Genomic DNA, 14,951 nt, shown 5'->3' with positions numbered 1-14,951 from the left:
CTTCCCCGGCTGCCCCACCAGATTAATCAAATAGTCAGCTTCAGAGTCAAACTGAGGGGAGCATCGATCTGCAAGTCTGTGTTTGTCTAAGGTTCATTCGTGTTGCTGATCTAAACCTTGAGTGAGAGCCTTATGTATTGATCTCCATATGTTAAACACGTACAGTCCATCACTAAACAATTATTCAGAGCAGAAGCAAAAGCCTCCCTGCTGCCTGTTGTTTGTGTGAATAATAGAGACTACACCCCAGCAGCATGTTTAAGACTGATCAAAACAGAATTACTGCTGTTATATTGGTTTAATGACTGAATATTTACATGTCCTCATCAAAAAAATAGAAATTAGAAAAATCCATAGAATTATCAATTGGTTTATTGTTTTTTAATATCCTACTTCAATTCAATTTTTTCCATGCAGCACAAAATAATATGTAGGGTCATACACCAGTGAATGGTTTCCGCAGATTTATTATAACCAGCCATTAACTATTATATTTAACACCTTTGGTTTTGTAGGGGTTAAGCTGCGTGGCCTCTGATCTCTCCGGGGTAAGGTCTTGGCAAAGTACCCCTCCACCACCTGAAACCCTTAAGGGACTTTCAATTCAATTGCTGGCTGAGAGTGGATGCAGATCTCAAGGTTACACCTGAGTGTTCAAGGGCAGGTCCAAGTGTAATCGGCACTTAGATCATAGATTAATCTTATTTGCTATCTATTAGGCTTGATTCTTCCTTCCTTCTCTCCCCACCCAAAGCCAGGATTACTGTGATAGTTTAAGATAATGGATTCTTATGGAAGAGGAGGTCAAGAATCATTCTTGTTTCAGAACCTGCAGATAATATGATTAATCTAAAAGCCTCTTTCAAAAGAGGTCCCACCTTCAAATGCCTAATTGGCAAAAAGTCATAGAATATATCTCTGATGCTGGCTCTTAGGTGTTTTATTAACTACAATTTTATTCTCACTCCAAGTGTACGTGGCAGAAAATAGAATTTGTATCTACTGCAGCCACTAACTTCACATCAACATTTTTTTTTTACATCAACCAAAACATAAGGCCTATACAAATGGATTTTTATTAAATATGATGTAATTTCATTCTCTCGAGTCCAACCTTTTGTTGCATGCGTATGTATTTTATTGATATATAATGGAATACATTGATGTTGATGACACAATTCGGTATAGCATAATTGACATTTCTTTCATACAAATAAGGCAGACATTTTCAAGAGATGAACGCTGATTACTACTTTTAAACCATTTTCCAAATGTTCTATTAACATTTAAAAGCCAATATAACATCATTGTCCATAAATTACACAAAAGGTTATGTAGAGAGATATATTGATTTTACTAAGTGCAATCTCATTTTGGTTCAAAATCTCCCCTGTTTTGATTTCGGTGGTAGCCACTAGCTAAACAGATAACAGATAAACTCTGATAAAATATATCCAAATGTGGCAGCCTCTCTGATAACCTCTGAAGACACATTGCTTATCTTGTCCAGTCATCAGCGACTGAATATTTATCGCAAAGAACAGACTCGTGTTCCTGCCTGCATGCTTACCAGTTTATACACAATTCAAAGGTCTTTTTTACTCAACATGAATCAGCTGGAGCATGTAAAGTCTTCACTTTCAAATAATTTAAGATTAATAAGGAAATGTGAGAAGAAATCATAGATGAAAATAATTTTATTTCTCTTCTTAGTGTGGATTAGTTTTTTGGTAGCTTGCATGATTTTTTTCCCCCCATGTTTGTATTTATTTTCCTTTATATACCAGATCATTTTCTTATCCGTTAATACGAATCACAATATCTTAATCTTTTAGGTTAATTTGATTGCCAAGTTAATAGCAATTATATAACAGAGGAAGCATGACTTAATTGGTAGTGTTACTTCCACAGCAATGTCAACAGATGTCACAGGACTCCTTTTTGTGATCTTATATATATTAGCTAAATCAGTAGAATTGACGCAGTACTTTTTCTCACATCTCTTTGAATTTGGTCACAAGGACGTCTTCATATGTGTTTTCAAAACTGAATCAATGATTCACAGCATGGTTCTTGATTAGAGCATCAACAAAACTAATTAATTTTTTTTTATTGATCTATATAACAATTATTTTCTCAATTAAATGATTATGCATCTAGTCTATAACATTATGAAAAAACAGTGACAAATGACCATTTTAATTTCCTGAAGGCCTGTGTCATCAGGTTGCTTGTTTGTACAGCCTGAATGCAATTTTCATTTCTCACTTAAGCCCAAAAAACAGTAGCAGTAGATTCTGCAATGGCCATGACTTATTCTTTCAATGCGTATGTACTGTCAGTCCTTAATTACCAAGTCAAAGATAAAGCTACAAATAATCTTCAGATTAAAAAGAAACTTAATCGATCTCAGCGACATGGCATGTAGCTTCTTTAATTCACACTTTCTTTTTAAAAATACATGAAATGCATCCAAGGTAAAGTACTCCAAGACTACATTGGTTCTTCATTAATAAACCATCTCACTTATGAACAAACTTGAAAAATCCAATAACAAGAAACAAAGGTGTGAAAAGATGTAGTTGTGTGAAATCTATAAAATATAAAATATGTCATTTAAGCTGTAAGAGAAAGAGTTCGATTTGTGCTTGATTTGTTCTATCACGGAGTCGAAAAATAAGAAATCTATTACACAGCAAAATACTGTCTAGTTGTATGTTCTAATAAAACAGGGACATAACCTTTGCAGAGATGGATTGGGGTCTAATTTCCATTCTTACCAGATACTGTCACAGTGGTGCGCTCATTAAAACCTGCCTGTCACCCCTCTCTCACAAACAGCCCTGTCTTGTTTTCATCATTTATCATTGCCAGAGCTGTCATGAAAAATCAGAATTACTCTGCGCAATTAATAGTTAGATTATATCGCTGTAATTGTTCACGATTTGTTAAAATTAATCAATATTCCATTGACTGGTGACTCATAGATTACAAGAAAAATAGTACGCATTTTTAGTAAAGAATAATGAAAGACTATCATAATTTACATCTTGAAATTTGTTATTGCCTTAACAGGCAATATTCTGCCATAGATGCTTTTACACTGACAGGAGTGATACATTCACTGTTGCAGTGTCTCTTGCTTGTGTTCTTAACTTGCTGCCATTGCTGTGCACTGTTTACTTTTATTTAACAGTACTACATTTCCAAATATGTCTTTCACCAGCCCTTATGTGGGTTGCAAGTATCCACATCTTATAAATCACCATCCATATTTAACCAGATTAGTCCGTAAAATCAATGAAAAAAATAGAATTTTTATTAGATTTTTTGTTAAACTACAGGCCATGGCAACCTATTTCTGCCAATGTGATTAATAAAATGAGACAAGCCATTATAATATAAAGAAAAGACTTTCTTGAAACAATGACTGATCGCCTTGAAATAATGAACATTTGAATGAAAAAGTTAATGAGAAATATCCTCAACATTTCTGTCCATCAGTCTATCAGTTCTATTTATTCTCACAAATGTTATTGCAATAATAATTGTCTCTGAACACCCTTTCAGGGATGGATTCACAAATAGCCCAGCTTTACAATCATGTGAAAAAGAAAGTGTAATGGAATTTTGACCTATTCTTGTTTAAAAGAGTAATCTATTTCTCTAAGTTTGCTGGCATTTACAGGTATAAAGGGAAAGCAGGGGATGTTATGAGTGGCAAAACAACTCAGAAGACATGTTTAAAATAGGGGACCTGCTGTGCGATCGACTGTACCAACTAATTCAGCACAAAGGGTTAGATTTTTTAAGAGATTTTTCTGCGCTGGATTGGAATCTGCTGATTGAGTGGATTCTCCTTGTATTTTAACACTTTACAAACTGCACTTTCCAAATGTAGAAAGCTTAAAAAATCCCCAATGATTTTAGGAGGAAATGCTGTTGACGTTGGACAGGTGAAGGAAGTTCAGGCCAAGTCTACCCTGAGTAGTGATGGGGAATGTCAACTGAACTTAAAAGAAATTAAATTTAAATGAAAAAAAAATACTTGAATTATCTCAAAGAAACTTATATCGTTGCAGTAATTTTCTTGTTGTTCTTTATGTTCAACTTATGCAGCATTCTTCCTGTTACAGTCAGGTCCGGGGGCTCTAGAGCAGTCCCCAGCGCAAAGCCAGCCTTCTTTATCACTTTGCACTTTTTTTTAAAATCACAGGTCTGATGCTGCAGCCCTAACAGATGGCTGCAAAGCAGACTGCACCCAGATTTCAGTATTCCTCAACCACCTCTACCTCTTTACCTAGGCTGAAGACTGTGCTTTGCTGACTCCTGGTCCTTCTAAAATCCACAGTCATCTATTTTGTTTTGTTTGTGTTCAAGATGAGTTGATTGTTTTCATACCATACCACAAAGCGAATGATAAGTTCCTGGTACTCAACTTCTTGTCTATCGCTGATACACCCAACATCTGCAGGGTCATCTGAGTATTTCTGGACATGACAAAACTCTCAGTTGTACTGTAAGTCTGAGGTGTACTTTTGGTGTTGACCACCAAACCACCAAACTGTAGTCTCTATATCAGGTAGTCAATAACTCTGGGACACACGTGTAGTTTCAGGAGCTTCTTACAGGAGCTTCTTACAGTGTACAGGCGGAACAGTATTACACCTGCCTGTTTTGTCTAGATGAAAGTGTCCTTGCTGAAGCAAGTAGATTATGGCATCTTCATCACCAACACCATTAAGGGAGGAAGCTGTAGGAAAATAAGCAAGCTGTAGTGTCCTAAAAGGTGCCAATAACAGTCTTCCCAGAACTTTCATGGTGTGGCACCACTTGTAAAAGATGCACACAGCTCCTCTGCCTGTTCTGCATCAGACCATCACACCACAATCTGGTTCTATTAGCGTCTAAATATACACCCATTGTTCAGCAGCAATGTGTCACTGTAATGGGTTTAGAAAAAAAGGACAGACAGGTGCTTCACCAATTACAAACCTTTGATTACCAGTGACCTGAAAAAGCAAATGAACGTGAAAAAAGAAAACCTTTAAGGAGGGACTTATTGACAAATTGACTTATTGTTCAAAAACAGCTGAAAAAGAAGATAACAGAAAACAAGAAGAATACAGAAAAAAGCTAGATTCAGCAGAACCACATGAGAGATCTGTGGTCAGGGACAAAGAATATGATAGGTTTAAAGTAGGGCTGGGACTTTAGCGCGTTAATTTCGATTAATTAACTACACACATATTAGCGCGTTAAAAAAAAATAACGCATTTTAATCGCACACCTATAATTTTATTTTATTTATTTATTTTTTTTTATTTTTTTTTTAAATACAGACGGATGGAAGCGTCGACAAGAGCGTGGTTGTGTGCAGATTATACAACAAGGAATTCGCGTATCACCGCAGCGTATCAAGCCCAGAGGCGACGCTAAGGGGTTGCTTGCGGTTGCTATAGCAACCCCAAGAATGTGCTCAGCAACCCCATAGCTACCCCAACTTTGGGGCTAGAGGCAGGTTTACTGCTCACAAAGAACAGAAGTGCAGTGCAACAACGACAACAATATTAAGAAGTAAAGAATCACGTATGTTGCTGCGTGGTAGCCTATCCCCGTTTTTCGTTCTTTAGCTGATAAATATACATATGGAAAGGTATAAAACACCAGCTTTACTGGTGAAACGGCTATCCACATTGTTCCTAGATCTACAGTAGCTGTGGTGATGTCATTCTACAGTTAGCCAATCACGTCTGTTCTAAATTACCCGGGGAAATCGGATGTCTAAAATAATATTTCCATAAAGAAGATTTATTTAATTCAATTCAATTCAAATTCAAAAATACTTTATTTATCCCAGAGGGAAATTAAATGTTGATGTAGCTCAATTAAATCAAGGAGTTATTATAGATGCTGATGGCTGTGGGCAGGAATGATTTCCTGTAGCGGTCCGTTTTGCATCCAAACTGAAGAAGCCTTTGACTGAAGAGACTCTGTTTTCTGATAACAGTCTCATGGAGAGGATGTTCAGGGTTGTCCATAATTCTCTTGATTTTATGCAAAATCCTTCTTTGCATTATTGTCTCCAGAGGTTCCACAGTCGTCCCCAGAACAGAACCAGCCTTCCTTATCAGGTTGGTGAGTCTTTTTAGGTCCCTGGTTCTGATGCTGCTGCCCCAACAGATGATGCAAGAGGAAATGACACTCTCAACAACAGACTTGTAGAATATCTGCAACATCTTGTTGCAAACCTTGAAGGACCTTAGCTTCCTCAAGAAGTACAGTCTGCTCTGTCCTTTCTTGTAGATGGCTTCACTGTTGTGTCTCCAGTCCAGTCTGTTGTCCAGATGAACACCAAGGTATTTATATTCCTCAACCACCTCCACTTCTTCTCCCATAATGGAAACAGGGTTTGATCTGACCCTGTTTCTCCTGAAATCTACAATCATCTCCTTTGTTTTGTTTACATTCAAGATGAGATGATTGTTCCCACACCATGCCACAAAGCGGTCCACCAGCTCTCTGTACTCAGCTTCTTGTCCATCTCTGATACGCCCGACAACTGCAGAGTCATCTGAATATTTCTGTAGATGACAGGAGTCTGACTTGTACTGGAAGTCTGAAGTGTACAGAGTGAAAAGGAATGGTGAGAGTACAGTCCCCTGTGGTGCTCCTGTGCTGCTGATCACCTGGTTAGACACACAATTCTTCAGTCTGACAAACTGTGGTCTGTTTGTCAGGTAGTCATTAATCCAGGTGATTGTTGAGGCCTCCACCTGAGTCTTCTGGAGTTTCAGACGAAGCAGATCAGGCTGGATTGTGTTAAATGCACTGGAGAAATCAAAGAACATGATCCTCACAGTGCTGCCTGCTTTGTCCAGATGACAGTGGGTTTGTTGAAGCAGGTGTATGATAGCGTCTTCAACTCCAACTCCATGGCGATAAGCAAACTGCAGGGGGTCCTGATATGTGCTGGTTTGCTTACACAGGTGGGTCAACAGGAGTCTCTCCAGGACCTTCATGATGTGGGATGTCAGGGCAACAGGTCTGTAGTCATTGATGTCTGAAGGGTGAGTTTTCTTTGGTACCGGAACCAGACAGGATGTCTTCCACAACAGTGGTACCTTCTCTTGGGTCAAGCTAAGGTTGAAAAGGTGTTGCAGAATCCCACAGAGCTGCTCTGCACAGGCCTTCAGGACTCGGGGGCTGACACCATCTGGACCTGCAGCCTTGTTCCGGTTCAGTCTCTCCAACTGCCTCTTCACCTGACTTCTAGAAACAGAAAAGTGGGAGGGGGAGGCAAAGGGGACAGCAGCATCTCCTGATTGGGTTGAAGACAAACTAGTGGAAGCAGAATAATCCATGACTGAGGTGGAGGTGGAGATGTTACAGGAAAGCTGTGGGTCAGAGGAGGGTGGGATGTCTCTTTGGCTGGGAACAGGAGGGGAGGATGGTGAGCTTGTTCCTGAACTGAACCTGTTGAAGAATGTGTTCAGCTCATTTGCTCTGTCCAGACTTCCATCCATCCGATCCTCCCTCTGCTTGAGGCCTGTGATCTTCTTCATTCCTGACCACACATCTCTGATATTGTTCCTCTGCAGTTTACTCTCAAGCTTCTTTCTATACACCTCCTTGCTCTCTCTGATCTTGACTTTGAGCTGCTTCTGTATACTCCTCAGTAACTCCCTGTCTCGCTCCCTAAAGGCTCTTTTTTTCTTGTTCAATAGTTCCTTTAGCTCACTGGTGATCCAGGGTTTGTTATTAGGGAAGCATCTCACTGTTCTGGTGGGGATGGTGTTGTCCACACAGAAGTTTATATAGTCAGTCACACACTCAGTCATGGCATTAATGTCCTCTCCATGTGGCTTACAAAGAGAAATCCAATCGGTTGCATCAAAACAACCCTGTAAGGCTTCTTCAGCTTCCTGTGACCACTTTCTAACAGTCCTTTTTGTGACAGGTAGTCTCTGGACAAGGGGTTTATATGCTGAACAGAGAAAAACAAGGTTGTGATCTGATTTACCCAGGGGAGGTCTTGATTTGGAAATGTATGAATCCTTGACATTTGTGTAAAACAAATCCAATGTCTTGTTTTCTCTGGTAGAGCAGCTGACAAACTGACAAATATGAGATAAATAGAAACCCTATTTAATTGTATTCTCAGTTTAATTAGTTTTTGAATAGTAATATGTTACAGTTTTCCTCTCATTTTAGCACCCATTCACTCATAACATAGCTAAACTGTAATTCTAAATGGATATTTGGTGATTCTAACTGGAATATGGCGATTTTGAGAATGTCCTTCTTCAAGTAACACAAATAAGGTAGGAAATCCCAGTTGTTTTTCATATGCTCGCCGAAACACTATTATCAAATAGTCTTCTTGTGACTTGGTTTGTTAGTCGACTCCAGGTGCTTGCAGTCTATCTAGAGCTACTTGCTAAGTAGCCTAGTGTCAGTGCAGTTAGCACCATCTTTTGAAAATAACGGACACACTTTTTACTTTATGTTAGGTTGCCAGCGTGCTTCCTCTGCCATAATGTGATGCGAGTAGATTGGCTTGAGTAGGCTATGTGTCCGCTGTGGCAGCGGACAGACTGGTGTGAGCAACAAGTTTGAACGTAATGTTGTGCCTGTGTGATTTAGCACTGCATGAGGCTACTGTTGGAAGCCCGCCGGGTAGAACTAGAAAAGTATATGCGATTAAAATGCGATTAATTTCGATTAATTAATTTCAAAGCCTGTAGTTAACGCGATTAAAAATTTTAATTGAGTCACAGCCCTAGTTTAAAGGTGTAAGAGGATCACACTGATTGAAGCTTGGACAGAGTAAGGGGCTGAACATATATTTCAAAAGGTTCAGATCAGATCAACACTCAGTATGCTCCTCACCAGCCTCTGGCACCACAGACCTTACACCCTTCCTGTACCAACATCCCCCCTATCACACCTCCATGATGTCACTCTCCAGCTCAGACATGGATCTTTAAATAGCCTCACCAACATAGTCCTCCACATCAGGACAAAACGAGAACTCATCTTACAGACCAGTTGCTCCAACATCCCACATTAAGAAAGTCCTAGAAAGACTATTATTGTCTCAATATAGTAAGCAAGTGAAGGTCTTTCAGGATCCATTGCAATGTGCTTATCATTCTGGGGTTGGTGTTGAAGATTCCACGATGTACCTGCTTCAGCAAGCACACTGTCATTTAGACAAAACAGGCAGCTTTTGATACAATTCAGCTTATACAATTATGTAAGAAGCTGCAGAAAATACAGATGGATGCCTCCACAATTGTCTTGATTATTGACTACCTGACAAACAGGCCACAGTTTGTTTGTGTCCGACAAGGTGATAAACAGCATTTTTCGTAACTCTGTACAACTGAGAGTCCAGATGTTGGGTGTGTCAGTGATAGACAAGAAGCTAAGTACCAGGAACTGGTCGTCCACTTTGTGCGTGGTTTGGGAACAAACACTTCATCTTGACCATTAAAAAAAAGCAAAAGAGATGACTATGGATTTCAAGAGGACTAGGAAAAATCCAAGCACTGTCTTCACCCTGGGAGAAGAGGTAGAGGTGGTTGAGGACTACAGATATCTGTGAGACAAGACTGGAAGTGAATTCTGCTTTGCAGCCACCTTCTGGGGCTGAAGAAACTCAACAAACTGATAAAGAAGGCTGGCTCTTTGCTGGGGACCGCTCTGGCGATATTTGAACTGATAAAAACAAGAATACTGCTCAATTTAATGAACATAAACAACTACAGTGCCCATCTATTTCATAACACTGTGTTGAAACAATGGCTGTGATCAATATGAGCTTTCTTCTGCTACAATGTAGTACACAGAGATACAGGGGGTCATTCCTGCCAGCAACAATTACCATGTATAATGAAAGCTTCTAATGATTATTAAAATGAATATAATTAAATAGAATAGAATCAAATTTTTTTGTCATTGTTACAAACGAGACACAATTTAGCAGCATCTGTTTAGTGGCCATAAAAGGCATTTGAAGTGTAATCAAACATAGACAACGAATAGACAAAGGATTAAACAGAGATTATGTAAATGATAATGAAACTGTGTAAAAGATAAAAACTAAGTAAAAATACTACTCAAAGTTAGGTTCTTTTGACAGTGGGCTCCATACATTTCACTGCTTGTGGATAAAAACTGTACTTTAGTGTATTTGTGTGGGCTTTCATTGTCTGATATCTCTTTTCATAGTTAAGGGGGGTAAACAGTGTATGCCCATGGTGGGAGGAGCCTCTTGATATAGAACTAGAAATAGTGACTATAGCAAGTCGGCCAGCATATATCTCAGTCAGTCATGTATGGTAATGAACCCAACCAACCTCTCTGCTGTCATCCTGCCATCTGCTGTGCAGCTAGCAAACCACACAGTGCAGCAGTTGGACAGGAGATTTTCGAGGGTGGCCCAGTAGAAGAGGCTCAGCAGGTGCTAAGGTAGGTAGACCTGCTTCAGTTTCCTGAGAAAGTACAGTCTCTGCTGGGCTTTTCACATCTGTTGAGCGATGTGTGCTGACCAGATAAGATCAATTGAGATGAGTACCACCAGTGACTTGAAACAGTCCACCGTCTCTGCTTCCTCATAGAGTCCAGAGTGTTCAACCTGTTTTATTTCCTGAAGTCCATTATTATATATTTGGTTTTGGTTGTGTTGACATTCAAGTTATTATGGGAACACCACTATACCAGATGTTGTATTTGTTCCCTGTAGGTTGTCTCATTGTCATCAATCAGTCCAACAGTGGCAGATCATCTGCAAACTTGACAGTGGTGTTGGCGGAATGAATGGGTCAGTATGTATGTGAAGAGGGAGTGTAAGTAAGGTCTGAGAACACACCTCTGTGGTGTTCCTGTGTAGAAGTCCACTGCCCATGCACACTGTGAGCTGCCCCAGCCCAAATTGCTCAGTTTTTTAAACCAGTTTATGTGAGATTATGGTATTGAACGCCAAACTAAAATTCACAGGCAGCATCCTTACATGTGTATTGTCCTGATCTTAGTATGTACTGGCTGTATGAACAGTTGTGATGATTTTGTCAAATGAGGTACAAATAAATATGAGAAACATAATCTTTGGCCAGGTGTTAATGGCTGTGGTCTCCAGGTTCTTTGGTGCGTCACAATGATCGTTACCGAGACCAGCAGCTTTTAATAAGATGATGTTTACTCGAGTTGATGTTGTACTTGGTGTTTAGTTCCATCACTAACCATGTAAATTATGTTGAATGATAATTAATAATCTTTATTAGATATTGATGCAAAGAAATACAAACAAAAAAAAGTCCAAGAACTCAAGTCTACAACATGTGTTTGTTACAACTTGGTCTTCTACAAAAGTTTCAAAGCTCTCCAGAAAATATAAGTAATTCTAATTTGTAAAGCATGTATGAAAGCAGTGCAAAGCTCAAATAACATGTCATTACTCAAATATACTGCAAAATACATATTGTATATGATTTTCTCAGCCTTATCAAGATGGTACAAAAATGTATTATTCATATGACAACTTTGAAAGGGTAATATAACAAATGTCAGTATAACACTTAACACCTGTCAGTATCGTGTTTTTCATTTACCAGCTTCATTTTTTGTCTTTTTTCTTCTGTACCAGATTTTTCTCCTGCTTTCTCAACAGAAGTTTTTATCTTATACATTCTTATTGACTGTAATTTCCTTGCGTGTAAAGTTTATATTTTGTGCATAATTAATTGCATCAAAATGAAGTAGAATATGGTAATGACTCTAATTGGACTTCTAATAGAGACTGTTTCGTCAGCTTTAAGCTTTTGGGGGGTCTGTGTAATCAGTGTAGACAGTCGTTAAGGGAATGGAGAGGCAACTAGCAATGTCAGGAAAGGGCCCAGGCGGTTACGGCTGACACTACCCCAATCTTCCAGGACCCATTAAATGGCAGTTTCAACACATTACCAACCATAACATCCTTGAATATCACTGATTTTATTTGCAGTATCAAACATTTCATTTCACGCACCATTAATGGAAGAGTGCTGAGGTTCTAATGCTGCCAAACATTTAGTAACTACCTGGACTCAGAGAACCAATTAACTTCAGCGACAACATGGCCAATTAAACACACAAATAGGTGAGTCCAGCACTGGTTACTGCCCTGGCAATTCACTTTTGAATAAACCCAAGCAAATATAGAAAGTCAGTCATGTAGTGACCAGTCGAAGTGGAAGGAAGACTTTACGATTAAGCAGCAGAATTAGTAGACCTATCTTTTTTTTTACTGGTAATTCAGCAGATATGTAAGAAGAGAGATGTCATGACTTTTTCACCTTAGAACAAAATTCATGCAGGAGAAGCAATATCAAAGATATGAGGCTCAGAATTTTCTTTAATTGTGTATGACATGAATAAAAAATGCTCCCATTCATGTGAAACTGGTTGGAGAAACTTAATATTGAGGAATCAGAAGGGAAGTTCGATTAGCTGTTAGTAAAATGAAATGTTCTACACTAAAAGTCTGAATAAAATGCAAATTGATATATATATATATATATATATATATATATATATATATATTTGGTCATATAAACACTTGTTACTGATGTAACATTTGCATTCATTATGAACTACATCTTCAGTAAAATCGTAAACATGTTGGTCCTTAATTCACTTTTTTTCTTCCCCAGTTCTAAACTACACTGTAGGTGATATGAGCAGAGGTGTGCTGTGCTTGTACCACAGTAACCTCATAACCTCATCTAAACTAGGTAATATTTTTTGTATTGATTTTCTACCATTCCTGCAATGATGCTTTAATTGGAAGCCAAAACTTGTCAATACACAGCTCACAAACTCTAAGGGCACTTGGAAGCAAAGAAAAGGTAAGTTGTGGGTGTTATTTATGTGAATCATGTCATATTATAGCTTTATGATAGTGTACCAAGGCCATTCTGTCTATGGGCGAGGGCAATACGGAGAGAACCTTCCCTTAAACTCACAAGATTACCTCTGGGGTTAAGCTAATTGATTAGAACAGTTCCAATTGTTGCATGTAAGTGCATTGAAAATGTGTTTAAAAAGCATGTTAGCATGAAACCACAATACACTCATCATGATAAAGTTGTCCTAAATCAAACTGTAGTTGTTGTTTCATTGTTACAGAATGTTAAACCTGTATAATCATTTTTTTTTCAGCAAGTTGGAGAATAAAGCACACAATAGAAACAGTGAGGCAATGTAAATGTAAGATCACTTTTCACCTGGTTTACCGTAGCTCAGTATTTAGCTGCATTATTTCTTAATATTGCATTAATATGGTGAATATTGCATTTCTACATAGCTAATTGCTCAACTGTGTTAAATGGTCCACACTTATACAGATCTTTTTTAACCTTGAGGAGGTACTAGAGCACAAAGAGCTTTATGCACATTCACTTACTCACTTTCTTTTCTCTATAATACTCACACACACGCCACTGAACACAGCAGGGGTAAGGTGAGGATCAGCGTCTTGCCCAAGGAAACTTTGACACGTTGAGGTGCTGCAGGTCGAATTTTCATCCTCCCCCGTTGGAAAACGACTGCTCTACCACCTGAGCCAAAACCACCCGGCGCTAATTTTGGCTTCTGTTGGGCAGATAGTCAGCAGTGGTCAGGTTTTGGTTTGTTGAAAGTTCTACATCTAAATCAGCAGCTGTTTGCAAGTTGAAACAAGGTTGATGAGGGTAGTGAGAATGAATCTACCAACCATGAAACTAAAAGAACGAGCTGGAAGACACAAAAATGCCTATATCCCTGAAGCCGAAAATTCAGTTCTTGGGTGCAGACTTGGGTATTCCGTGGGTTCATTGCTGGGAGCAAACCCGATCATATTTAATGCAGGCATTTGACCAATGTTGTGGCTACAATACTCAGTCTTCAATTAAACTCAACCTACACACCTTTGTCCAGTATTTTATATGCATTTCAATACTAAAATATCTAAATCTGTCAGAAGTCACAGTTGTCATTAAAATCATTATCACTTAGCTGTTTCTTGTACCACAGTTCAACATATCATTGTATTTGGAATAAACGAGAGTATCAATCAGTTCATTCAATCAGCATGGTATTTTGGTGGTACTGAACCAATCAGGGATGCAGCCAGATTGCCAATAAATCAAAACAGGACATGAACCCTAGAGATCAAGGATTTAAAAACTCGCCCTTTTTTTTGGCCATATGAATGTGCAGTCATGGAGTGCTGATGAACTTTGAGTGATTTAGTCGTCTGACAGCTGAATTATTCATAAAACCATGGATTTACGCCTCAGACTCCAACAATGTTCAACAGGACATTAAGTTTCCATTAGGGTTGTGGATAACTACCAGAAATCAGCCAAGATCACAGTCTATTTTTCTATTTTTTAATGTTAACCACATTTTGGTTGCCTTAGCTTGATTTTTGTTGTTCTTGCAGTTAGTTCTGTCGGATGATTTCTGTGCATAATTTGACGCTAATTTGAAGTCTAATTTTGAAGTCTTGCAGTGATATCACCACATTCCCCTTTGTTTTGGCTGTTGAGAGACTGGGTTACAAAACATACTCTGTTTGAGGGATCTGTCTTATACTCTATTTTTCTGATCCTCTAACTCTGCACAGTTAATTTATTATAGAATTAATAGTACAGTACCAGTGTATTATTTTGAGCCCTTTAAGGTTCACTTTAAAATGTTCAGCTTGAAAAAACACATAAATTCATATTTAGACGGATCACATCAGCATGCCAATTTTCTAAATACTTAATTTTCATGAATCAATTAAAAAAAAACATTTTTTACATTTCTCTAAGGAAGCACCAACATGTTTAATTCAGAAATCTTCCCCAATATTGCAAAATGTTACCATATTAGGCTGAAATCAACCTCTCCATCCCTTCCCCACAACTCCTCTGTCTCTTACG

The sequence above is a fragment of the Odontesthes bonariensis genome, chromosome 7, assembly GCF_027942865.1.
Source record: "Odontesthes bonariensis isolate fOdoBon6 chromosome 7, fOdoBon6.hap1, whole genome shotgun sequence".
NCBI lineage: Eukaryota > Metazoa > Chordata > Actinopteri > Atheriniformes > Atherinopsidae > Odontesthes > Odontesthes bonariensis.
Note: the sequence above shows the minus strand (reverse complement) of the source record.